General features: G+C 44.3%; 1 long non-coding RNA gene across 1 annotated transcript in view; it reads right to left on the bottom strand.

Annotated features, from left to right (window-relative positions):
• The window catches only part of LOC147659509 (uncharacterized), a 165,345-nt gene extending 146,441 nt beyond the window's left edge, over nt 1-18,904 (bottom strand). The window contains exon 1 of the long non-coding RNA XR_015307223.1: nt 18,799-18,904. This is a non-coding gene — a long non-coding RNA (uncharacterized LOC147659509). The remainder of the gene's footprint in view (nt 1-18,798) is intronic.
• Nucleotides 18,905-24,867: the final 5,963 nt, after the last annotated feature.

Raw genomic sequence — 24,867 nt, 5'->3', positions numbered from 1 at the left:
TCATTCTCGTACCAAGAATGCCCTGCAAACCTCGAATTTTGCCGAAAAATTCACTTTTTCTCACATTTCTGTGTGAGAAAGTTCTGGCATCTGCGTGGATCCACAAATTTCCTCCCAAGTGTGGCAGGGTATGCTCAAACGTGAGTCCCTTGCTCACTTTGCCACTGGATTCAAGCAAGCCGGTCTGAAGACGGCTGGAATGCCAGAAACCGGTCCTCGGAAGCTTGTTTCCGGTCCAGGGAACACATGGCTTGGCAGTTCGGGCTGGACTGTTCCCATGAGGCACAGGGTCAGACTGATTTGCATATAGCCATGTCTGAACTGGGGTGGCAGAGTGGGCTAAAGAACGGTGATGGATTAAACCCAGATCTTTTTACATGGTGTGAGTGTTTGATTGATTCAGATGCTCCGTCCATCACCACTCCCTTTTGTACCGTTTTTGGCCGCCATAAGTGTGGCAGGGTATGCTCAGACGTGAGACCCTTGCTCACTTTGCCAGTGGATTCAAGCAAGCTGGGCTGAAGACTGCTGGAATGCCAGAAACTGATCCTCGGAAGCTTGTTTCCGGTCCAGGGAAGACATGGCTTGGCAGTTCGGGCTGGACTGTTCCCATGAGGCACAGGGTCAGACAGATTTGCATATAGCCATGTCTGAATTGGGGTGGCAGAGTGGGCTAAAGCACGGTGATGGATTAAACCCAGATCTTTTGACTGGGTGTGAGTGTTTGATTGATTCAGATGCTCCGTCCATCACCACCCCCTTTTGTACCGTTTTTGGCCTCCATAAGTGTGGCAGGGTATGCTCAGACGTGAGTCCCTTGCTAACTTTGCCACTGGATTCAAGCAAGCCGTGCTGAAGACGGCTGGAATGCCAGAAACCGGTCCTCGGAAGCTTGTTTCCGGTCCAGGGAAGACATGGCTTGGCAGTTCGGGCTGGACTGTTCCCATGAGGCACAGGGTCAGACTGATTTGCATATAGCCATGTCTGAACTGGGGTGGCAGAGTGGGCTAAAGAACGGTGATGGATTAAACCCAGATCTTTTGACTGGGTGTGAGTGTTTGATTGATTAAGATGCTCCGTCCATCAGCACTCCCTTTTGTACCGTTTTTGGCCGCCATAAGTGTGGCAGGGCATGCTCAGACGTGAGTCCCTTGCTCACTTTGCCACTGGATTCAAGCAAGCCGGGCTGAAGATGGCTGGAATGCCAGAAACCGGTCCTCGGAAGCTTGTTTCCGGTCCAGGGAAGACATGGCTTGGCAGTTCGGGCTGGACTGTTCCCATGAGGCACAGGGTCAGACTGATTTGCATATAGCCATGTCTGAACTGGGGTGGCAGAGTGGGGTAAAGCACGGTGATGGATTAAACCCAGATCTTTTGACTGGGTGTGAGTGTTTGATTGATTCAGATGCTCCGTCCATCACCACCCCCTTTTGTAACATTTTTGGCCTCCATAAGTGTGGCAGGGTATGCTCAGACGTGAGTCCCTTGCTCACTTTGCCACTGGATTCAAGCAAGCAGGGCTGAAGACGGCTGGAATGCCAGAAACCGGTCCTCGGAAGCTTGTTTCCGGTCCAGGGAAGACATGGCTTGGCAGTTCGGGCTGGACTGTTCCCATGAGGCACAGGGTCAGACTGATTTGCATATAGCCAAGTCTGAACTGGGGTGGCAGAGTGGGCTAAAGAACGGTGATGGATTAAACCCAGATCTTTTGACTGGGTGTGAGTGTTTGATTGATTCAGATGCTCCGTCCATCACCACCCCCTTTTGTACCGTTTTTGGCCGCCATAAGTGTGGCAGGGTATGCTCAGACGTGAGTCCCTTGCTCACTTTGCCACTGGATTCAAGCAAGCAGGGCTGAAGACGGCTGGAATGCCAGAAACCGGTCCTCGGAAGCTTGTTTTCGGTCCAGGGAAGACATGGCTTGGCAGTTCGGGCTGGACTGTTCCCATGAGGCACAGGGTCAGACTGATTTGCATATAGCCATGTCTGAACTGGGGTGGCAGAGTGGGCTAAAGAACGGTGATGGATTAAACCAGATATTTTGACTGGGTGTGAGTGTTTGATTGATTCAGATGCTCCATCCATCACCATCTCCTTTTGTAACGTTTTTGGCCGCCATAAGTGTGGCAGGGTATGCTCAGACGTGAGTCCCTTGCTCACTTTGCCACTGGATTCAAGCAAGCCGGGCTGAAGACGGCTGGAATGCCAGAAACCGGTCCTCGGAAGCTTGTTTCTGGTCCAGTGAAGGCATGGCTTGGCAGTTCGGGCTGGACTGTTCCCATGAGGCACAGGGTCAGACTGATTTGCATATAGCCATGTCTGAACTGGGGTGGCAGAGTGGGCTAAAGAACGGTGATGAATTAAACCCAGATCTTTTGACTGGGTGTGAGTGTTTGATTGATTCACATGCTCCGTCCATCACCACCCCCTTTTGTACCGTTTTTGGCCGCCATAAGTGTGGCAGGGTATGCTCAGACGTGAGTCCCTTGCTCACTTTGCCACTGGATTCAAGCAAGCCGGGTTGAAGACGGCTGGAATGCCAGAAACCGGTCCTCGGAAGCTTGTTTCCGGTCCAGGGAAGACATGGCTTTGCAGTTCGGGCTGGCTTGTTCCCATGAGGCACAGGGTCAGACTGATTTGCATATAGCCATGTCTGAACTGGGGTGGCAGAGTGGGCTAAAGAACGGTGATGGATTAAACCCAGATCTTTTGACTGGGTGTGAGTGTTTGATTGATTCAGATGCTCCGTCCATCACCACCCCCTTTTGTACTGGTTTTGGGGAGGGGCACCTAAGATTTTGGCCCCGGGCTCGGCAGCCATCTTGAGAAAGTACTAAACCCAAACATTTCTGTAAACTAGACACCAAGGGGTGTCAAACGAGGCATGGCTTGTGTGGATCTCTCAAAGTTTTCCTACCCAGTATGCCATGCAAACCTCAAATTTAGCTGAAAAAACACATTTTCCAAATATTTCTGTGTTGAATCACCGTGCCGGCTCAAATCTCCTACCATCCAGCGTTCCCCTTGTTCTCCCAAGTAAAATGATACCTCACTTTTGTGGGTGGGCCAAAGGCCTGTGGCTAGGAAGAGCCCACAACATAGGGATTTAGAGTATAGCAACGAGAATTCTAAGCGCTACATTTAAAAAAAATAAGTTTTTAGTCAATTCTGCTTTGGACACTGTTAGAAATGGGATTTCTGGTTGGCTAAGGCTTACGCCAAAGCCAGGCAGAAACCACCACTCTAGTTAGGGCAAGGGAGTTAGACGCCAAGAAAACCCATGCTCACCCCCTTGGAAACGTGACACGAGCAGTAAGGCTTATCCCGGAGGCAATGTGTGAAGCGTTTGCGCAACACACACACACACAGCAGCAACACACTAGGCACACCACAAAAAGGAACTCCACACAAGGTTATATATAAAAAATAGCCTTTGTATTACCATAAACACATTAGATCATAATCACACAGATACACTGTGCCAACTGGCACTGGGCAATATTTACAGGGGATTATTTACACAGGACAGGGCCACGTGGGCCACTCTCAGAATCAGCACTTAGTAGAAATAGCACGTAGAACAACTGTAGTACAAAATAACAATTGTAGAACACAACCAGTAACCACTGGTAAAAGGTAGGTACACACTACACAATACTAATCACCTTAGGCATAGATCACGCAGGGAAACAAACTCACTAGCATAAACTATACTAGGCAAAACAGCCTCCTATGCATAAAACCACAGTTAGAGGTATCACAGGACAAGCATAAAGGCAGTGCACATTACGCATAAATCACACTAGGTATGAGGTAATCACCATCACAAACACAGTATACCATCCCCTTGCACCAGAGTCACATCAGGTACTGACCCCAGGCCAACTGGCTTTCAAGGGGGCTCAAACGCCCTTTGTCCCAAAATTCAGGGCTGGCTGCGCACACAGCCAAAAGAAGATTGCGCAAGAGTTTAGGACCTAAACGTGGCAGCTGCCAACTACTTGCTGGGCAGCTGGAGAATCTCAAAGAACATGTCCCCTAAGAAAAGAAGAACCTAAACGGTGCAGCTGACCACTACTTGCTGGGCAGCTGGGGAAACTGAGCCTGGCACCAGCCTGCCTCCGGGCTCTCCTCTGGGGATCTATAAAAATCAATGTGCCCCCAAAAACGGTGCAGCTGCCTGCGTGCTCGCAGGGCAGCTGAAGATGGCACAGGCACCACTATGCCCTGTGAGTCTACCACTGGGACTCTAGAGACAAATGCCAATGATGGAGCGGCCCTCTGGCAGGCGGGGCTGCTCAAGGAAGAAGCTCTGGCACTACAGTGCCTCCGGGCTCTGTTCTGGGTCCCTCTGAACAATCTGGCCTCTGTTGGAGCCACTCGGGGCTCTAAAGTGATTGTGCCCCCGCGTTGGAGTTGCCTGCGCACTTGCAGGGCAACTCTGAAAATGGCCACTGGGGAAGGAAGATAAGGGCCCCTCTGGGCCCTTTAACAATACTTAGGCCCTTCGTTGGAGCGGCCCACTGTTCCTGCAGGGCCGCTCGGGTATGCAGGCACCGGTCCTGCGCCTCACACTTGCTCCCCAGGTCAGCCCCACTCACCAGCGTTCTGGTGCCTCCTCCGGTCGATGTCTGGGGCCTCACTGCAGCCGGATCGGGATGCAGGGACTCTCCTCTTTGCCCAGTCTCACGGCTGTAGGGGAAGCTCCCTCTCCCCTCAGCTCTCTCCCGGCCCTGCAGCTCTTCTCCGCCTCCTCACAGTAGCGGGCCAGACTCGGCAGCAGGCGGGGCTCTCCCCTAGCACGGGAGCCCGCTGCCTCACACGCTTGCTAGCTGCCTCACGTCTCTGTACAGGAGCGGTGGTGGGCTCCCGTCCGCTTCCAGTCTCCACTGGCAGCCCCGCCCTCAAGCAGGCAGTCCAAGGCCATCCCGCCTGACTTCCTGTTCACCGAGGCAGTTCCGGGCTGCGGCGGTGATCTCCAGGCAGCAATGTGGGGTGGGCACCTGCTTGGAATCAGAATAAAAATGCGGGCAAAATGCAGGGTGGGCACCTACTTAACTACAATAAAAATAAGCGGGGTGGGCACCCGCTAAGGTCGGTAGTACGGGGAATCCCTACGCTGGGGATTCCCTCTCTCTCCCCTGGCAGCGCGATGCTGCAGAGAGCCTTTAAGATATCAAAATAGAGCGCTCCCCAGGAAAGGGAAATCCAGCGCTTCTTCAGGGTTGTGAATAAAGCGCTTCCCAGGCGCTTAGATGCAAAAGTCCAGTAGAGTCTTTTCAAGAATGCAGGGAGGGCAAAGGCTGGGCCCAGGGGCCAGCTCACAGGGCCCTCCAGTAGGAGCCAGTCCCCAGTGGCGGTTCCTCCTGGCGAGCAACAGCAGCAGCAGGCCCCCCTCAAGTTAGAAACAAGAGTTAACACATACACGGGGTCACAGCCCCTTGTTATACACACATATCCTTTGTCTGGTAGCACAGGGTTAAGGGAAAACCAGATGCAACTGGTTTTGGAGCACTTTGTTGTGCTCAGCCCCTCTCCCCATTCACAGAAATGGCTAGGGACATCAGTCGCACCACAGGGGGCAGAGCCAGCATTGTGCAGGGAAGGCCCAGCCCTATTCAGGTCCGAGGTGCACTCCTCCCTCCCATCAACATGCAGATCTCTCCATTCACCACGGGGGCAGACCCATCCTGACTCCTGGAGCCAGGCACACCAGCCAGCTCCAGCCAATAACAAGCCAGACAGTCAATTCACATTTACTACACAGACATGCCAACTTCTAGAAGTGGCGCTTCTACACTAGACATATTAAATCTGCGCACAACGTCGTGCAGCATTTAATCTCACGAGTTCGCACATACCAAACTCGCCCCTGCACTCCCTACACATCAGGAACTACCATGGACACACACATTCCCCATGCATTCCTATGGGAGTGCAGGCCAATCTCACCACACGCAATCAGACTGCGCCGGCACTTTACACTGGGACACAGTGATAAAGTGCGCAGAAGCCAAACACAACCAACACCAAGCCACATTAAAAGCAAAAAGTTTAGGGGTGAACCTGCCAAAAGGGCCAAGTCCAACAGACACCCACACAAGTGAGGTATCATTTAACTCGGGACACTAAGGGGAACGCTGTAAGGTTGGACATTTGTGCCGGCACGGTGATTCCAAACAAAAATATGTGGAAATGTGTTTGTTTCTGCTAATTTTGAGGTTTACATGGCATTCTGGGTAGGAAAACATTGTTGGGTCCACACAAGCCATACCTCATAGGACTCCCCCTGGTGTCTAGTTTTCAGAAAATTTTGAATTTGGAACTTTCCCAAGATGGCCGCCGAGCCCGGGACCCAAATCTCAGGTGCCCCCCCCCCCAAGACCAGGTAGTTTTGCTGAAGGTAATTTTGAAGTCTCCACAGTATGATTTTGGCCATTTCCTATTGCAGCCACTATGCCTACCCACACAAGTGAGGTACCATTTTTATCGGGAGACCTGGGGAAACGCTGGGTGGGATGAAATGTGCGGATCCATTCAGATTCCAGGACTTTCCCACACAGAAATTTAAGAAAAAAGTTAATTTATCGGCGAAATATGAGGTTTGTGCGGGATTCTGCGTAGGAGAATGATGAGGGACCCATGCAAGCTATACCTTTCTAGACTCCACCAGGTGTCTAGTTTCCAGAAATGTGTGGGTTAGGTAGGTTTCCCTAGATGGCTGCCGAGCCCCTGGCCAAAAACTCATGGGACCCCCCATGCAAAGTCAAAAAAGAAACCCCTTTGGATAAATGCACACTTCACACCACATTCATACACAAACCTGCCTCTCAACAGTGGCATAGCTATGGCTACGAGGGATGCAGTAAAGCAAGAAGAAATTAGAGTACAGATTTAGAAAAATAAACACATTTTTTGATAGTTAAAAATTATTAAAAACACTTTGCATATTACAATACATATAAAATTTGTTAGACCTGACATCATTGGTGTGAGTCTCCCTTCCATTTTTGATGGATTGCCTCCTCTGTTTTGATATGTTTTTGCTGGTTATATGTTTTGGGCACTGTGCCACTGCTATTCAGTGCCACAGCGCAAGTGCTCCCTATGTTAAATTGATGTCTTGATTGGTTATTCCATGATTGAGTTATTTGATTTACTGTCAGCCCCTAGTACAGTGCACCATGTGTGCCCAGGGCGTGTAAATCAAATGCTGCTGGTGGGCTAAAAAAGAAAGGTATGACGGCCCCTATGGTGGAACACTTTGAGGAAAAGGGGCATGGCGAAAATTAGTTCAAATGGTCAATACTTTTCTGCACAAATCAAATTAAACGTCCGACAGATGTAGACAGAGTGTTGCTGCAAAAAGAGGCGTATCTAATTTTAAAATTCAACAGTACCCAAACGGGACTCAAAAATTTGTCGGAAATATCAAGGTTATGAAAAGTACAGTCTTCTCGCTGATTAAGAGCCGGAATTTTCTGAAAAATCTGTTGAACACCATGAGTGTAACAAGTCACACTATGTTGATAAACTTAGAAGGTCCACAACTACATATAGGCATGCAGTTTGTTTATCTAATGGCATTAAGGCTAGTTGGAAGAACTACGAGTACCATGATTCCTAGAGCCATGTGAAATATATACTAAAAGATCCAAGATGGCGATTACTGCAGACACAATCGGAAAAGTGACGGCTTGTGGAGGGAGAGAAAGGTAATGTGTTCCCCCTGCTCGATAATAGTTTTAAAGCCATGTGAACGTATATTTGAGAGACCTATAATGCGTTTTTGTTTACGCATTAGGAATCGACAAAATATATGCGACAGCGGGTCTCGGAGGAGAACCGGCCGATCAAGACGACCAGCGAGCAGGTTAAAACCAACAGGTATATGCTGTTTTTGTCAGGGGACATGCAGCATCGATAATCTGTGTTTTAAACTAAATCCTGTCCCCCACCTTTACTCGACAGCTCGAGATGTAAGACGCTGAGATAAAAGAAAAGAGTTAAAGATAGAAAACGTAAAGAATATAACAACGGGCCCCAGTGCCTTGAATCCACTCTCCACAAAAATAAGGTAGGACAACTCCTCTCAGTCCTCAATGACAACCAGAAACATCATAACTTTTAAAATAATGTGCAGCCGTGTTAGAATAAAATCTTTTGTCTATAGGAATAATTGATACAATCAAGCAGTCTAGAGACATATCCGATTTGAAAAGAAGATTCAGTTGCCCCAACACACGCAGGTAGATATGAGGAAACATCTGACGTGGGCAGTGTGTTTGGAGAATAGAGAGGGTAAATTCAATCAACAATTAAAACTTTATTGTTGTTTACACCTATTACAGATAAATGTCAGAGCCCTGATGAGAATCCAAGAACTTGCTTACTTGGATTTGAAAGGCATCGGTAAAACCTAAGGAGCGAATACTCTCATTGATTGAGTAAACCAGCCAAAGCTGGGTGTAAATTTGTTCACCTCTTAGGGAAATAGTCTCCTTCTCTGACTTTGTCTGAAAGCTATTCTTTTGAATATTGATTTTGTTGTATACTAATTGACTTAAGTATAAACACATTGTGATTTATTGGTCATCTTGTATGTAGGATGTTCATGTTGTATTTATTTTTTTCAATTTTTTCGAGTATTGTCATGTAAATATGTAAATGTGTTGTAAATAGCACTGAATGTATATATGTTTCTTTTTTCATTCACAAATCTGATAAAAAAGAGTTTATTAAAGGAATTTAAAAAGTCATAAGGGTAAAAATAAAAGTACCCGGACAAACTAAAATGTATTTTTTTGGTTTGATTCCTAAAATAAGTATTTGAAAACGTGTGTGGTGTGGGCATTTTGTGTATTTTTTTGCTGGTGGGCTTGCAGCACTGGTTGTGCCACCCACAGAAGCAGCTTGTAAAGTGTGTCTCAAGCCTGCCATTGCAAGGCCTGTGTGAAGTCAAGCACTGCCATGTCGACTTGGCCAAGTGCACTCACTTGCCAGTCCCTAAAACTTCCCTCTACTTCATATTAGACACCCCTTTCGTAGGCCCAAGGGCAGGGTGCATTGTAAGTATAAGGTAGGACATGCTCTGATGTGTGTAGTATGTCCTAATAGTGAATTACAGCCATTTTCGTTTTTCACTGTTGAAGGCTACCTGTTCTCCATAGACCAGAATGAGCAGCTAGATTATTACATTCTTATAATCCTAACTGACTCAGGGAACATGGTAGAAATTCTAATTTGGTATGCCTAAACTCAGAATAATGGACTGGAATGGAATCGGATTTGTAAAGCGCGGGGCTACCCGTGGGCGTCCCAGCGCTGTGTGTGTGAAGCAGGCTAAGGAGCAGGGGTGACCTAGGGTAAAAGGCTGTTTTTTAGGAGTTTATGGAATTTCAGTAGGTTGGCTTATTTGCGAATGTTGAGGGGGAGAGAGTTCCAGAGCTTTGCGGCGTTATAGGAGACGAGGCATCCACCTGTTCGTGCCTTCTTAATTCTGTGAGTGTTTGCGAGGAAGAGGTGATCGGATCTTAGCTCTCTGTTGGCTTTGTAAGGAGTGATCAAGGCTCTTAGAATAGGGGGGCCTTTGCCCTGGAAGATTTTGTGCGTTATACATAGGGACTTAAATTTGATAATAAAATACATCTTTTAGTAAAGTTGGTTTTAATATTCTGTGTTTGAAAATACCACTTTTAGAAAGTAGGTATTTTCTTGCCTAACTGTCCAGGCCTGCCTCTGCTAGGTTGTGTATTCCTTGTCTGGGTTTGTGAGTGTCCAGGTTAGACTTCAGCAATGCGATCTACCTCGGTGCCCCTGAGATCACTCTGAACAAACTTCAACAAGTTCAGAACGCGGCTGCACGAATGCTATATAACATCCCCATGTCTCGATCGGCCAAACCAGCACTGAGGGCGTTACACTGGTTGCCAATACGGGAAAGGGTGAAATTTAAATCCCTTTGTCTTGCGCACAAAATCTTGCACGGCAAAGGCCCCCCCGTCCTTCAAAACATGGTGATCCCGTATAAAGCCAGCAGAACTTTACGCTCGGACCAGCAACATCTGATCGTTGTCCCCAGGGTCAAAAAGGCCCGATCAGGAGGAAGGAGATTCTCCGTTAATGTCGCTACCCTTTGGAATGCTCTCCCCCTAGGTCTACGCGCGGAACCATGTCTTTTGCGTTTTCGAAAACAATTGAAAACTTTCCTCTTCTGCTAATCTTCTTTGCCTCCGCTCTGTTTGTAGTAATACTCTGTTTGGCAAAGCGCTGGGATGCTCCAGGGTAACCGTGCGCTGTACAAAACCGACTTAATAATAATATTAATAAGTGACAGGGCTGGGGGATTCCAGGAGACAGGCTGGGCCAGCCCGGTGGTGAATAGAGATAGAGATCTGCATCTAGATAGGAGGGAGGAGTTGCACCTGGGACCTGAATAGAGCGGGGCCATCCCTCTACAATGCTGGCTCTACCCCCTGTGGCTTGTCTGATGTTTCTGCCCTGTACTGTGAAAGGGTAGAAGGAATCTTGTCAACAAAGTGCTCCAGAGCTGTATCTTCCCTCCTCTGTGATGGCTCCACCTCCTCTGGGGCGGCTGATATCTCTGCCCTGCACAGTGAAAGGAAGAAGAGAGTCATGTAAACAAAGTGCTCAGGAACTGGTTTGGACTAGGCAGAGGCCTCTTTACCTTCAGAGAACAAAATATTTTGGGGTATAAATATTGGGACCCTGATCCCAAGAAATTAGATCACTTCTGGAACAAGAAACCTTTTTGCCAAGGAAAAGAACCAAGGAAGCAGCAGGAGTTTGGACTGGCCCTCTGCCAGAATGCTGTTTGCTGGGTTGGCCTGCAGTGGTTGCTTCATTGCCAAGGGAAAGGATAAGGAACTTTTTAAAGGACTTCCATCTACAGAATATTCTCCAAGGGCTTGAACTGTGCTTGCCTCCTGCTGAAGTCTCAGGGATAAAAGACTTCACCTCCAGCTCCCCCTGAATTTCCTTGCTGGAAATTCTGACTCCAGACACTTGCGTGCTGCTGGGAGATGGAAGCGCGACGCATCGAGAAGAAGCGTGTCACCGCCGCAGCTGAAATTGTCACATCGCCGGAGAAGCGAGCCTTCGCCGCTTCTTCCTGGAAGCGTGTGTTCATCGAAGCTGCCTGCTGTTGCATCACCGGAGGAGCGTGATCCCTTTGAGAGAGTCGCCGTCGCATCACCAGAGAAGCGTGTCACATGGTCTGTCACGGCTCCAAAGTACAGAGTTGTCGCAAGGCTGCCAGGGAGTCATCGCATTGCCATTGTATCGGCGCATCAAGAGCGCCATCTTCTCGCATCGCACCCGAATCATCGCATCGCATCAAGGCGCCATCTTGCGGACCGCAACGGATCTGCAGGCCGAGAATCCACGCATCACCTCTGCACCGGTAAGGCTCACGACGAGTCCCCTACTCTGCGCAAGCATTGAAGCAGGACGTAACCGTTCCCCCGGGTCACGGAACCGACGCATCTTCCCTTTTGCGAGCCTTTTGTTCACTTTGCGTTACGCATCCAAGTACTTTGTTGAGAACTTTGTCGCATTTATCATCAACTTGAACTAAGCAACTTTAATCATCTTTCAGTCAACTTTTAGTATAGTATTGTGGATTTTTGTCGTTTGTTGTCTTGCGTTAATTCTATAAAAAGAATACCTTTTTTTATAAAACCTGTGTTGTGTCCATCTGTAGTATTTCCACTGTATTACTGTGTATATTCACAAATGCTTAACACACTGCCTCTGAGGTAATCCTGTCTGCTCCTGCCAAGCTACCAAGGGGGTGAGCAGGGGTTATTAAGGAGTGAAATCCCTTATCCTGACGTAGAAGTAAGGATCCCTATTTGGCCAAAGGTGAATACCATTGCCAACTAGAGACCCCCAGATCTAACAAAATTCGTAACACTTCCACTCATAGGCTGAAAGGAAAAATTGTCGTTCTCTTCTCTTCTTTTAACTCCACCCATAACTAGGTCTCTCCACATATATTTGGCATATTCCTAGTGGTATGTCTAGGATACTTCGTTCACATCTTCTTGATGTTGGACATTTCCCTTGCGTTTTGGCACTTTTATTAATAACAATGATAACAGTAGTAAATCATTGTGATACCTGTTACTTCTGGGAGTTTAACAATCTCCAGAATGCAATGCCAACTGAAACTCAGAAACAGTACTGCCAACAGGCTCTATGTATCATCAATACCTGTGCAGAAAGATCAATAGATTACCTATACTGACTCCATAGCATATGCATCACTCCTAACCGTTAATCCGGCCACATTTACCTTTAAGCAAGTTCAAGTCTCTTTTTTTTTTTTTTTTTTTTTTTTTTTTATTGAACCAGCATTCAGCAGAGGGTAATACAAATTACAAGCATAATGTGATACATCGAATGTTTACAGTTAAAATTCAAAAAGAAAAGGAAAAAACCAACACATTTCAGAAAATAACATATGACAAATATGAGGCCAAAAAATTTCCATTAACCAATTCCACTAGGACAAACCTCCTCTTTCCATAGTGATATAGGGTTCCACAATTCTTTACCACGTAATTTTGTTTTAATTCCTCTAGTTTCATAAATTGCAGATTCAAAAGAATAAACTGCGAGAAATCGAGCTAGCCACATTTGAAAGGTAGGAGGAAGAGTATCCTTCCAGCGTGCGGACAAGATTAGTCTCAATACAGCTGTACCTATAAATAACAGTCTTTGTTCAGATTTACTCAGCTTTAGCGAGCTATCATATCCTAACACAAATAAGGTATCGGACTCTGGAAGTTTGCGATGAAAGACTTTCTCCCAAAATGTGGCAATCATATTTTTTAATAAACGTAGCTCGGAGCAGCTACTAAAAAGGTGAATTAAAGTCGCTGGGCCTTGTGAACAGCGTGGGCAATGATCATTTTCCCCTTTCCCCCATGCAAAAAGTTTAGCAGGGGTAAAATATAAATCATAAATAGTTTTGTATAATTGAGCCTTTAAATTACTAGCCATAAATAATTTGCTGCTCATTTCCAATAATTTATCTATATCAACGTCCGGATTATTTAATTTTACCATCCATTTAGTTTCTGTTTTCTCGAGATCATCGTTGACATTAGTTAATAAGATATTATATAATGTTCCAATCTTGGTTTTTGCAAGATGACTTGCTTCTATTAAATCATTCTTCTGAAGAGTAATAGCTTCTTTTTTAGCTTTTAATTTTGCCTGTAATTGTGCAAATTTAAGAAAATCACCTTCTGGAAGACCAAATCTTATTTTAACATCTTGAAATGTAGTTTGTGGCCCATTCATCCACACTTCGTTAATTGTTTTTATGCCTAGACTATACCATTTCTTAGCTGTATGTTCAAAGTCAAGGTCAGATGTAATGGTAGAATGGAAAATGGGCGTATATCGGTTGAATTTGCCAATTTGTGTATGTTTAAGTATCTTGTTCCAGATCAGCCAGGCACTTTTAATAATTTCACTCTTAGTTCGATTATAATAGGCTTTTTCAGTTTTTCTTAACAGCAAGCCTTTCGCTTCTTGCCCTAGCATTAATTCATAAATTGTTGGTATATTAATGTTAGACGTATCAAGGGCTAAGGGTGTTCCTAGAATCATGGGTTTTAGATGTTTTAAAAAGGCTGCCCAGTAATATAAGGTTAAATTTGGAGCAGTGAGCCCACCTCTGTTGAGCGGAGTGGATAGATAGAGTAGAGATCGTCTGATCTTCCCATTTTGCCAGACAAATTTAGAAGTAAGCTTATTAATTAAATTAATTATATTAGGATCTATAAATAAAGGAATAGAGCGAAAGAGATACAGACATTTCGGTAATATATTCATTTTTAAATAATTCACTCTGCCTATAATGGAAAGATGCAAACCGTTTACCCTATCCAAATCTATCTTAATTTTTTCTATTAATGGATCAAAGTTATTTTTGGCTAATATCTTTATGTCAGCAGATAATATCACTCCCAAATATGTCGCATTATTTGCTCTTCTCGAATCTGAACAGATAGTATTGTCTGTGCACAGCACAATGGTCTTTCCCCTATTTAAAGAATAACCCGAATATTTACCGTATTGTAGTGCGAGTAATTCAATTTCGCGCATAGCTTCAATCGGGTGGGATGTTAGTACCGCGATGTCGTCAGCATATGCTAAAACTTTAGTCTCATGGTGATTATATACTATTGGCTTAATATTGTTACTTTCTAATAGTTTTAAAATAAGAGGATTAATATAAAGGGCAAAAAGCAAAGGAGAACAGGGACATCCTTGCCTTGTGCCTCTTGTTATATTAATAAAATCTGATTCCAATCCTGAAGTTAAAACTTTTGCTTTAGGTTGATGATACATAGATTTTATAGATTTGAGAAATTTAGGGCCGAAATTAAGACGTGTCATGGCAACCCACAGAAAATTCCATGAGACACGGTCAAAGGCTTTCTCAGCGTCAAGCAGGATCATAGACATCTGATCCCCCGTGACCAACATGGCATCGAACAGAGCGATGGTGCGGCGAATATGATCCGTTGTCCCCTTACCTGGAACGAAACCATGCTGCCACGGAGAGACCAGATGCCCAATGACCCTGCTGAGTCTGAGAGCCATCACTTTGGCATATAATTTAGAGTCCGAATTTATCAATGAAATGGGACGGTATGATGTTAGCTGTTCGGGCGATTTTCCCTTCTTGGGAAATACTATAATACTAGCCTCATCCCAAGAAGGTGGGGGAATGCCACCGTACTGTACACCCAGAAATAGATCTAGTAGTAAAGGGCTGAGTAGGGGGCTAAGAATCTTATAAATCTCAATTGGCAATTTATCCGGGCCCACAGCTTTACCCGAGGATAAAAGTAATAAAGCTTCTCTGACTTCATCAATAGTGATCTCAGTTTCAAGTATTTCTCTCATCTCATCATCCAGTAGTTTAGTAGTTGTCGTGCTGCTGAGGAAGCCCTCTAAAAACATATCAATATCTAGTTCGGAATTAGTCCCCTCTTCAGAATATAATTTTTGATAGTACTGTTGAAACTGGGCAATAATATCTGTAGGCTGAACATAAGTATGTCCTCCTTCTACAATAGAAATAATATTATTATGCACGTTTTTTTGACGTGTGCGCAGGGCCAATTGTTTACCAATTTTTTCACCTGTTTCGTAAACCTTCTTCCTATAAGCTCTGAAAGTTTGGGCGGCCTTTTGACTCAATACAGAGTTAAGTTCTGTTTTCAAGATCGCCACCTGGAGCCATTGATTATGAGATTCTTTATTCTCTTCTATTAGGCGCGTATGTTCTCTTTCAGCTTTGGTTAAATCATTTAACTTTGTTTCATATAGTTTTCTAGCTTTAAGGCATGCTGCATGTTGGAAGCTAGAGATCTCACCTCTTAAAGCAGATTTATATGAATCCCAAACTATATTTCTGGAGGTGCTAAACCGATTAATGTTGAAAAATTCCTCGGTCCAATTTTTAATATGCAAGATAAATTCAGAGTTGGTTAATAACTTCCGGTCAAATGACCAGGACCTAGATTGAGTAGTAAAAGGATTACATGTAATTACACAGATTAAGGCATTATGATCTGAAATTGTTCTTGGCATTTTTTTTATGGTTGATAGTGGGATAAGATCAGAGGTAACAAAAATATAATCAATACGGACCAATTTTTGATGAGGATGAGAGAAATAGGTAGACCCTTGATCTCTTAAATTGTTATGTATCCACAAATCTGTTAACCCCAGATTGTTGATAAGTCTATTGAGAGTTTTATAAACTTTAGGTTTACGTCCTTGGTATTTTGTTTTGGGGGGGATATTAGACAGTGGTGGTATTGATGAAATGTTAAAATCTCCACAGAAAATTAACGGGCCCTGCCACATAGGCAGCTCAATTTCAAGTTCTTCAAAGATTGTGGGGTCATCTAGATTTGAGCCATAAACTGTACAGATGTTTATACCGCAAGCCAGTTTAGCAATAGCCCATCTGCCATGGGGGTCTGATAGATTTCGTACGCTTAGCCCCAAATTTTTTTTCCCAAGAATTGCCACCCCCCTAATATTTGAAGTCTGTGTGGAGACCGCCAATAGATTATACCCATTAATATTTAACCATGACTTTTTATCCCAAGGCAGATGCGTTTCTTGCAGACAAAGTATATCTATTGGAGCCAGTTTAAGCAATTCGGTCATTCGTCTTAACTTATCTCCAGTTAATAAACCTCCAACATTCCAAGTTTGAATTTTCAGCCTACCCATTATTAAATGAAAAAAATTGTCTCAGTGCCTCAAGCAAATAGATTTCCGTCTCAACTAGTATGCTATTTAAACTCTTTTTACAAATATTCTCTGCGAAAATAACTGGCTCATTTTTATTTTTATATGCTTTCACCCCCCAAAGTGACCCACCCTTGCTTTTACCCACCCTTACACGCCCACCCCCCCTCCCTCTTGAGCCCCCCCCCCAATTCAGTGGGCAACCAGACTCAACCAGAGTCTGAGTGATGTGATAGCAGCATCGTGTATGAGCAACCGCTTCAAAAACAAACTTTATATAGGAAGGAAAACGTTTAGTCTATATCAATATGTAGAACTTGAAATATAGCTTAGAATACTCCCATATTATTATTAATGATACACATAATGCATGTCGCTTAAAGGTGGAAGGGAGCATAAAACTATTAATGCAGTAATTCATTAAACAAAAGAGATTTTCTCACTTCATTCACAATCCAGTAAACAATAAACAATTTATGACATCTGATCTAAGTACTCTTTTGCTTTGATCTCTGAGACAAAAAACTTGGTAAGACCACCATATACAATTTTTAGCTTTGCAGGGTTATTAAGGTATGCTTGTGCGCCTTTGTCCTGAAAAGATTTAATCAGAGATCTTAGTCGCCAACGTCTTTCCACCGTTACATGACAGAAGTCGGGTCTTGTGAAATATGCAAAATCATTATATTGAACCTTGTGATCAGGCCTAGCCTTTTCAGCTACAATCTGTCTCACTAAGAAGTTACCAAAATAGACCAATATAGCTCTGGGGTAAATGCTAGGTTTTGTCGGAATATTAAAAGGCATCCTATGAGCTCGTTGAACCTCTACATTCAGATTCCAGTCTTTCAGTGCAGGGATAGAATCTTCTAGTAATTTAACCACGTATGCTCTGGTATCCCCCCCTTCAAGTTTCTCTGGGACACCAAGAATGCGAAGATTATTCCGGCGTTGCCGGTTTTCGAATTCCTCAAGTTTCCATTTTATATCAACTAATTGAGTATCTTGAAGCTTGACCCGTTCAGTGTTCATCATAGTTTCTTTTTCATTAGACATAACCCTGGTTTCCATCTCGGTAACTCTTTCACCAATTAGATTACAGGATTTAGATAATTTTCGAACCACTCCTTGCATTTTCCGAAGTGCAGCTCTCGATTTTTTACTGTCTTGTGCAGCCTCTTCTCTATGAGCCGCTATGGCTTGTAAAATAATCTCTACAGCTGGCTGTGAAATCTCTGAATTTACTGGGGGATTAGATGCTGTAGCTGTTTGCTGAGAAGAGTCAGGAGCTGTCTGTACATCCTTGGTGTTATTCCCTTGTATTCTGGTGAAAGTTTTTGATTTGACTCTAACAGTATTAACATTAGTATCCTGCTCTTCGGAGCTCTCATCATATGAACTAATCTGGAGTTCAGAGTCCTCAAGACCCTCATAAGAGTCAGTGTCATCTGACCATTCCGCCAATGTATTTGGACCATTTTCATCAGTGAATGAATAAAATTCACATGACTCCTTTTCCTTCTCTACAGAAGCCTGACTTTTCGATATATCATCCCCTGCTGTCTTTTTAGTGATTGTTTGGGTCAATACATGACTTTCCTCTACCAATTGTAAACCCCCAGAGTCAACTGGTTGAAGTATCGGGGGGATATCTATATTTAAATGCTCTGTTAGAGGTTCACTAGGGGTCGCTTGACTAGTTTGAGCTGTGTCACACAATGAAGTTGAGTCTAGCTGACTCCCTAAAATATTCCCCCCTATTCCAGAAAAGGACATGCTTTGTCTTGTGGGCGCTGAGTCATGATCTGTACCAACCGGGGCCTCAGACACACTTGATGCAGGGGTCTGTTCATTGATGTTAATGTTACTTACATTTTCGTAGCTTACAGCAGGGGGCTGCGGTTCCGGTGTGTTACATGTCTCCGTAACTGGTTGTCCTGATTCAGCGTCTACATTGAGAGCAGGGGGTAGAGGGAGGGTCTCATTCATTGGCGCAGGTTTTTTGGATCCACTGAGGAGTCCTTTTTTTAAGAATAGGTCGAGAGCTGTATCCCCTGTTGAGTTTAATTTCCTGCGGGCAGCATGGAGTTCCTGTCTTGCTGTGGAGTCTAATACTCATAGGCTGAAAGGAAAAATTGTCGTTCTCTTCTCTTCTTTTAACTCCACCCATAACTAGGTCTCTCCACATATATTTGGCATATTCCTAGTGGTATGTCTAGGATACTTCGTTCACATCTTCTTGATGTTGGACATTTCCCTTGCGTTTTGGCACTTTTATTAATAACAATGATAACAGTAGTAAATCATTGTGATACCTGTTACTTCTGGGAGTTTAACAATCTCCAGAATGCAATGCCAACTGAAACTCAGAAACAGTACTGCCAACAGGCTCTATGTATCATCAATACCTGTGCAGAAAGATCAATAGATTACCTATACTGACTCCATAGCATATGCATCACTCCTAACCGTTAATCCGGCCACATTTACCTTTAAGCAAGTTCAAGTCTCAGTGTAACATTCCATGATTGTTGAGTGATTGTCCACCATCTGCAACTCAACAAACTTCTCCCATCTTTAAGTAGTTGAATATATTCTAAAGGGGAGATGAAAGATAAAGACCATGATGGTGTCGATACACATTCCCATCTTATGGTCTTCAATCGGTCATAGTAAATATTATCACTATTTGCTCCATTTTCCCCTATTTTGTTCGTTCAATAGCCTGTGCCCTTTGGTTATTGGCATAATAGAACATAAACAAACTCACTATTGCATAGTATGCTTCCTTACGTGAATTAGGACAGTGTCCCTTCCATTTTTGCGTTTTAGACCCCAGCTACTCTCATAGTAAGCCAGCGATTTTTCTCAACTCCCATCACCTCTTATGGTATTTTCCTGGGCGAGTGTTATTAAGCCTAGCTGCTCCCTGACCCACATCCAATATCTTGTTTTCTCAATACAGTAACGTTACCTGTTATGCTATTGATGTTAGCCACCATACACTCCTTAATAACTTAACAGGTGAGAGTAGCTTAACAGGTGAAAGTTAACGACAATCCCTCACGTAGTTTCCTGCCTGTACAAATACTTGCCAGTGCGCATCAAGTCTGAAATTACACAAGTGCATCTATGTTAATGCTCACCTCGAGAGCATCGATATCGCATGCTTGCTCAACACTGGTGGGATTAAACTAACCCACGTACACGTTACAAAACATAATAATTTTTAACTATCAATAAATGTGTTTAGTTTTCTAAATCTGAATTCTTCTAGATAATTTCTTCTTGCTTTACTGCATCCCTCGTAGCCATAGCTATACCACTGTTGAGAGGCGGGTTTGTGTATGAATGTGGTGTGAAGTGTGCATTTATCCAAAGGGGTTTCTTTTTTGACTTTGGTCTTTGTGGTACACCTCCCTTTGGATGGTGGGTCCCTCTCTCTTATTCTGAGAATCTTCAGGCAAAACCAGGTTGGTTTGTGATAGGTAATTTTGATGTCGCCTCAATAGGTTTTGGGCCCTTGCCTGTCGTGGGTCGTTAACCCATCCACGCAAGTGAGGTGCCATTTTTATCGGGAGACCTGGGGGAACGCTGCGTGGGAGGAAATATGTGGATCCACGCAGATTCCATAACTTTCCCACACAAAAATGTGAGAAAAGGTGAATTTTTTGGGCAAATTTGAAGTTTGCAGGGCATTCTGGGTAGAAAAATTATAGGGGACCCACACAAGCCATACCTCGCTAGACTCCGCCGGATGTATAGTTTCCAGAAATGTGTGGGTTAGGTAGGTTTCCCTAGATTGCTGCCGATCCCCGGGCCAAAAACTCATGGGACCGCCATGCAAAACCAGGTTGGTTTGTGATAGGTAATTTTGATGTCACCTCAATAGGTTTTGGGCCCTTGCCTGTCGCGGGTCCTTGAGTGACCCACGCAAGTGAGGTACCATTTGTATTGAGAGACCTGGAGGAACGCTGGGTGGGAGGAAATTTGTGGATGCACGCAGATTCCAGAACTTTTCACCTCAGAAATGTGGGGAAAATGTGTTTTTTAAAAAAAAATGTTTAGGTTTCCAAGGGATTCTGGGTAACAGAACCTGGTGGGAGGCAGTCAAGTCACCCCATCCTAGATTTCCCTGGGTGCCTAGTTTTCAAAAATGTATAGATTTGCTAGGTTTCTCTAGGTGCCGGCAGAGCTATGATTCAAAAACTACAGCTAAAAAAGGGTCATTTTTCACTGTGAAATTGAGGTGTGTCCGCGTTACATTTTGCGCTCTTTCGTGTCACGGGAACTAGGCCGACCAACACAAGTGAGGTACCATTTTTCTTGGAAGACTTTGGGGAACGTGGGTGGGTAGAAATTTGTGGATCCACACAGATTCCAGAACTTTCCACTAGAGAAATGTGGGGAAAATGTGGGATTTTGACAAGTTTTTAGGTTTGTAAGGGATTCTGGGTAACAGACCCTGGAGGGAGGCAGTCACGTCACCCCGCCCTGGATTCCCCTGGGTGTCTGGTTTGCAAAAATGTATAGGCTTGCTAGGTTTCCCTAGGTGCTGGCAGAGCTAGGGTTAAAAAACTACAGCAAGGCACTTTGCAAAAAAAGGGTAATTTTTCATTGTGAAAATGTGGTGTGTTCACGTTGGGTTTTGAGCCATTTCCTGTCGTGAGCACTATGCCTATCTACACAAGTGAGGTACCATTTTCATTGAGAGACTTAGGGTAATTCATATTTGTTAAGCAACTGTCATTACTTATTGACGTTTGATGCATTTCCGCCTTCCAAATGAAAGACATTGTGTAAAAAAGAAGTCATTTTGAAAAATTACCGATTATTCTCATGCTAGTACGAGTATTTCCAATTTCGAAAATGTGCAAATATATATTGTTACTACACTCTATAATTTGTTCCCATTTCAGAAATACATTGTTGTCTTTCATACCGATTTTTCCATGTATACATTTTCCCACAATAATTGCTATATACCCGGTACATAATAAAAAACCATTGCAAATTGCTGCTCAGTTTTTGACTCTGGGTTCGTCGGGTTCTTGGTGAACCTACAAGTCCTACATATCCCCAAAACCAGTATGTTCCAGCAGATGTAATGGTATATTGCGTTCAAAGAGTTATCATAATTAGAAGAAGTTACAGGTGAAAACGTTGACACAAAAGGCTGTTTTTTTTCAACTAATTTTAAATTTTTCCTATATTTAACTGTTAGTTTCTCTAAAGAAACCTTGATGGATCTACACAAATGACCCCTTGCTGAATTCAGAATTTTGTCTAGTTTTCCAAATGTATAGCTTTCCAGGATCCATTGTTGCTTTCACACCCATTTTTACCATTAACTGGAAGGAGGTTGAAAGCACCAAAAATAGCAAAAATAGGCTATGTCCCAGAAAAATGCCAAAACTGTGTACAAAATGTTGATTTTCTGACAAAGGTCTGTCATTTCCTAAAAGCTGGGAAAATTGTGATTTTAGTCCCACAAACCCTTATTTGATACCATTTGCAGGGGAAACCCCAGATGCTTTCATTTGCAGCTCTTTTTCCCATTTTCCCCCAAGAAAACAAAATGTCGCTGTATTTTGGCTAATTTCTGGGACCCCTCCAGGGGAATCCACAAACCCTGGGTACCTTTGATCCCATGATCTTTGAATGCAAAGGATGCAAATTTGGCGTGGATACCTTATGTGGTCAAAAAGTTACAGAGCCCTAAGCACGAACTACCCCAAATAGCCAAAAAAAGGCTTATCACAGGAGGGGAAAGGCCTAGCTACGAAGGAGTTAACTTACCTCGGAGTGTGGGCAGCCCCTGCTCAAGCTCATGTTTCGAACTGAAGTCTAGACAACAAATGCTGCATGGGCTTTCATCCCTGTACATACAATCGCGATGAAGTGTATATGTTATCTGTCGTATGTTGTATATGTTAAAAATACTCAAATAAAATATATTAAAAAAAATAATAATAATATTTACTCACTGTGCCTCCCAGCCTCACCACCCAGCAGGTTGAACAAGTCCTGCTCCCTGTCCAGTATATTAGCCCAGAGGTGCATCAACTGCTGTTCGGTGCACTGCATCCCAGAGCTCCATTGCACACACTAGCTCACCCGCCATTACAGCACCAGATGCTCCTGCAAGCTGTACCCACTGCCAGGCCTGCTGGCCAGCTGCCAGTATAGGGGGAGGTGGTGCCGCACATGAAAAAACAAATGGAGCCACCACCACCTCTGAGAACCACCGATGACTGCAAGGTGTGCAGCTAGCAGCCTCACTGGGGTCGCCACTCACTCTCTAGTCTTGCTATTGTGGCACTGGGTGGTCAAAAAAAAGAGAAGAAATAGGAAAAACTAAATATTTAGATGGAAAACAAAAAAAAGTACGAGAAGTCATAAAGGACACAAACAAATTACAAAGTCATGCTCTACAGAAACAGAAAAACACTGATACTATAAAGGAAAATGAGAGGTAGATGAGTCGGTTAGGAGGAGGATTCAAAAGATTATTGGTGGATTAAACAGCACCATGCACAGAACAGAAAAACACAATGGCCACCCCCATGTGAGCAGCATGGTGCTGTTCCCACGCAGATTTCAGCATGAGCATGTCTGTCACACTACTGAATGTCAAAAAAGTGGCGCATACAAGCACATTGAGCAGCTCTGCCCATCCGTGGAATTTCGCAGAATCTCACAGAGAGATCTCCATGGAATTCCACCTGGTAGAACTCCCTAACCTCTGCCCAGGCCTATTTCTGACTTAGGGCCTGATCTAGTACTCTGCAGACTGGTTACTCTGTCACAACGGTGATGGATATCCTGTACATCAAAATATAAATACCATATGATATAATGGGATTTATAGATAGATAGATAGATAGATAGATAGATAGATAGATAGATAGATAGATAGATAGATAGATAGATAGATAGATAGATAGGATAGATAGATAGATAGATAGATAGATAGATAGATAGATAGATAGATAGATAGATAGATAGATAGATAGATAGATAGATAGATAGATAGATAGATAGATAGATAGATAGATAGATAGATAGATAGATATGTATAGATATCTATATCCATATCCATATGAAGATGTAGGGCTTTATTATGAGTCAGACGTCCACAGGTCGCCAGACTCATGGTGGCTGTCTCCCAATGGCCCTACTACAACGAGGGTGGTCAGGATGCCCTTGAGCCACTGATACCTCCGCAACCATCAGGGAACCACCATTCCCTGGCGGTTACACGGTGGTCCTGAGGCCACAATATACTTTTTGGGATCACCGTGGTCCCGCCAAGAATATTACGAGTTTCCTCTCCACCATGGTTTACATTGCTGTGAGCCCACCATGAAAACCGCAGTGGAGGGGAATCAAGGGGGACCCTACAGTGCCACCTCGTGGCTCTCACCATGTGGATGCACACAGAGGGGCACAAAATGTGACCCCTTGACCCCTTGTGTGCATGCGCCCCACTACCTGCATGGCATGGACTTCAGCAGTCCATGCCGTGTAGGTACTGCCTCTGATGTTTCCATTGTCATAGGTACCGCCCTGGGAACCCCTTAGAACCAACCAACAGACCAGGAGAAAACTCTTAATCATACTCGCAATTCATAGACAGGTTTGGTGGTGTGGGAGCGGGGCGGTCCTGCTTTAACACTGCCAAACTCATACTAAGGCCCATCTAATGAGCATGATGGGTTTGATATACATATATCAAACCCATCATGCTCATTTCGCACCATTGATCCTTCATGGGTGAAGCATTCGAATGGAGGAGTTCACCAGACAATTTAATAAGCAATTCTATTTTATTTTTACAAATGGTGCCCACTCAAGGCAAATCAAAGTTTCTAACTCTTTATTCCGTACTAACAACAAATGAGGCTTGTTGGCCAGTACATGTGTTGTTAGCACGGAATAAAGATATTTGAACTGTAAATGCCATTGTACTTCTCGTCTTCTGGGACAGGAAGAACAACATTAAGAAAGACATTTTAGGTGCCATCCATAATTTGGTTCCCATGTTGATGCCAGTCAGACCTTTGTACACTTTTCTGCAGGCATTTTCTCAATAGCTGGGCTGGAGGAGACTCCAGGGTAATGAAAGCTCTGCAATTCCTAGCACTCCAGCAAAATGTTGTATCAAATTGCACTCTGTTGTGAATATGGTATTAAGTAAGTCAGCTCTGAGGGAACGCTGACAATCCCTGACATTTTTGAAAACTGAACCTGCATGGGACTTCAGGGTGGTGTGACTTGCTTGGATTCGTATCCTGTTTTCCGGAAGTATGGAAAGGGGCGACCAATCGGTCCCCCCGCACGTATGGCGAGGACCACGATCCCCCCGGGAAGCCATCTTGGGCGGGAGGCGAGTCTCGGCTGGTATGCCCGAAGCGGCGTAGCCGGGGCGCGCCTTTTTCCCGCCCTAGAGGGGGTTGTCCTAGACACTGACGCGGCTGGCCACGCCCTCGGGGCAGGCAGGGGCGGGTTTACTCCCGCCCTGAAGACGGATAAAAGGAGGATCAAGACCAGAAGGCA

Source organism: Lissotriton vulgaris, unplaced genomic scaffold (genome assembly GCF_964263255.1).
Source record: "Lissotriton vulgaris unplaced genomic scaffold, aLisVul1.2 SCAFFOLD_2176, whole genome shotgun sequence".
Taxonomy (NCBI): Eukaryota; Metazoa; Chordata; class Amphibia; order Caudata; family Salamandridae; genus Lissotriton; species Lissotriton vulgaris.
Note: the sequence above shows the minus strand (reverse complement) of the source record. Positions and strands in the feature narration are given on the sequence as shown.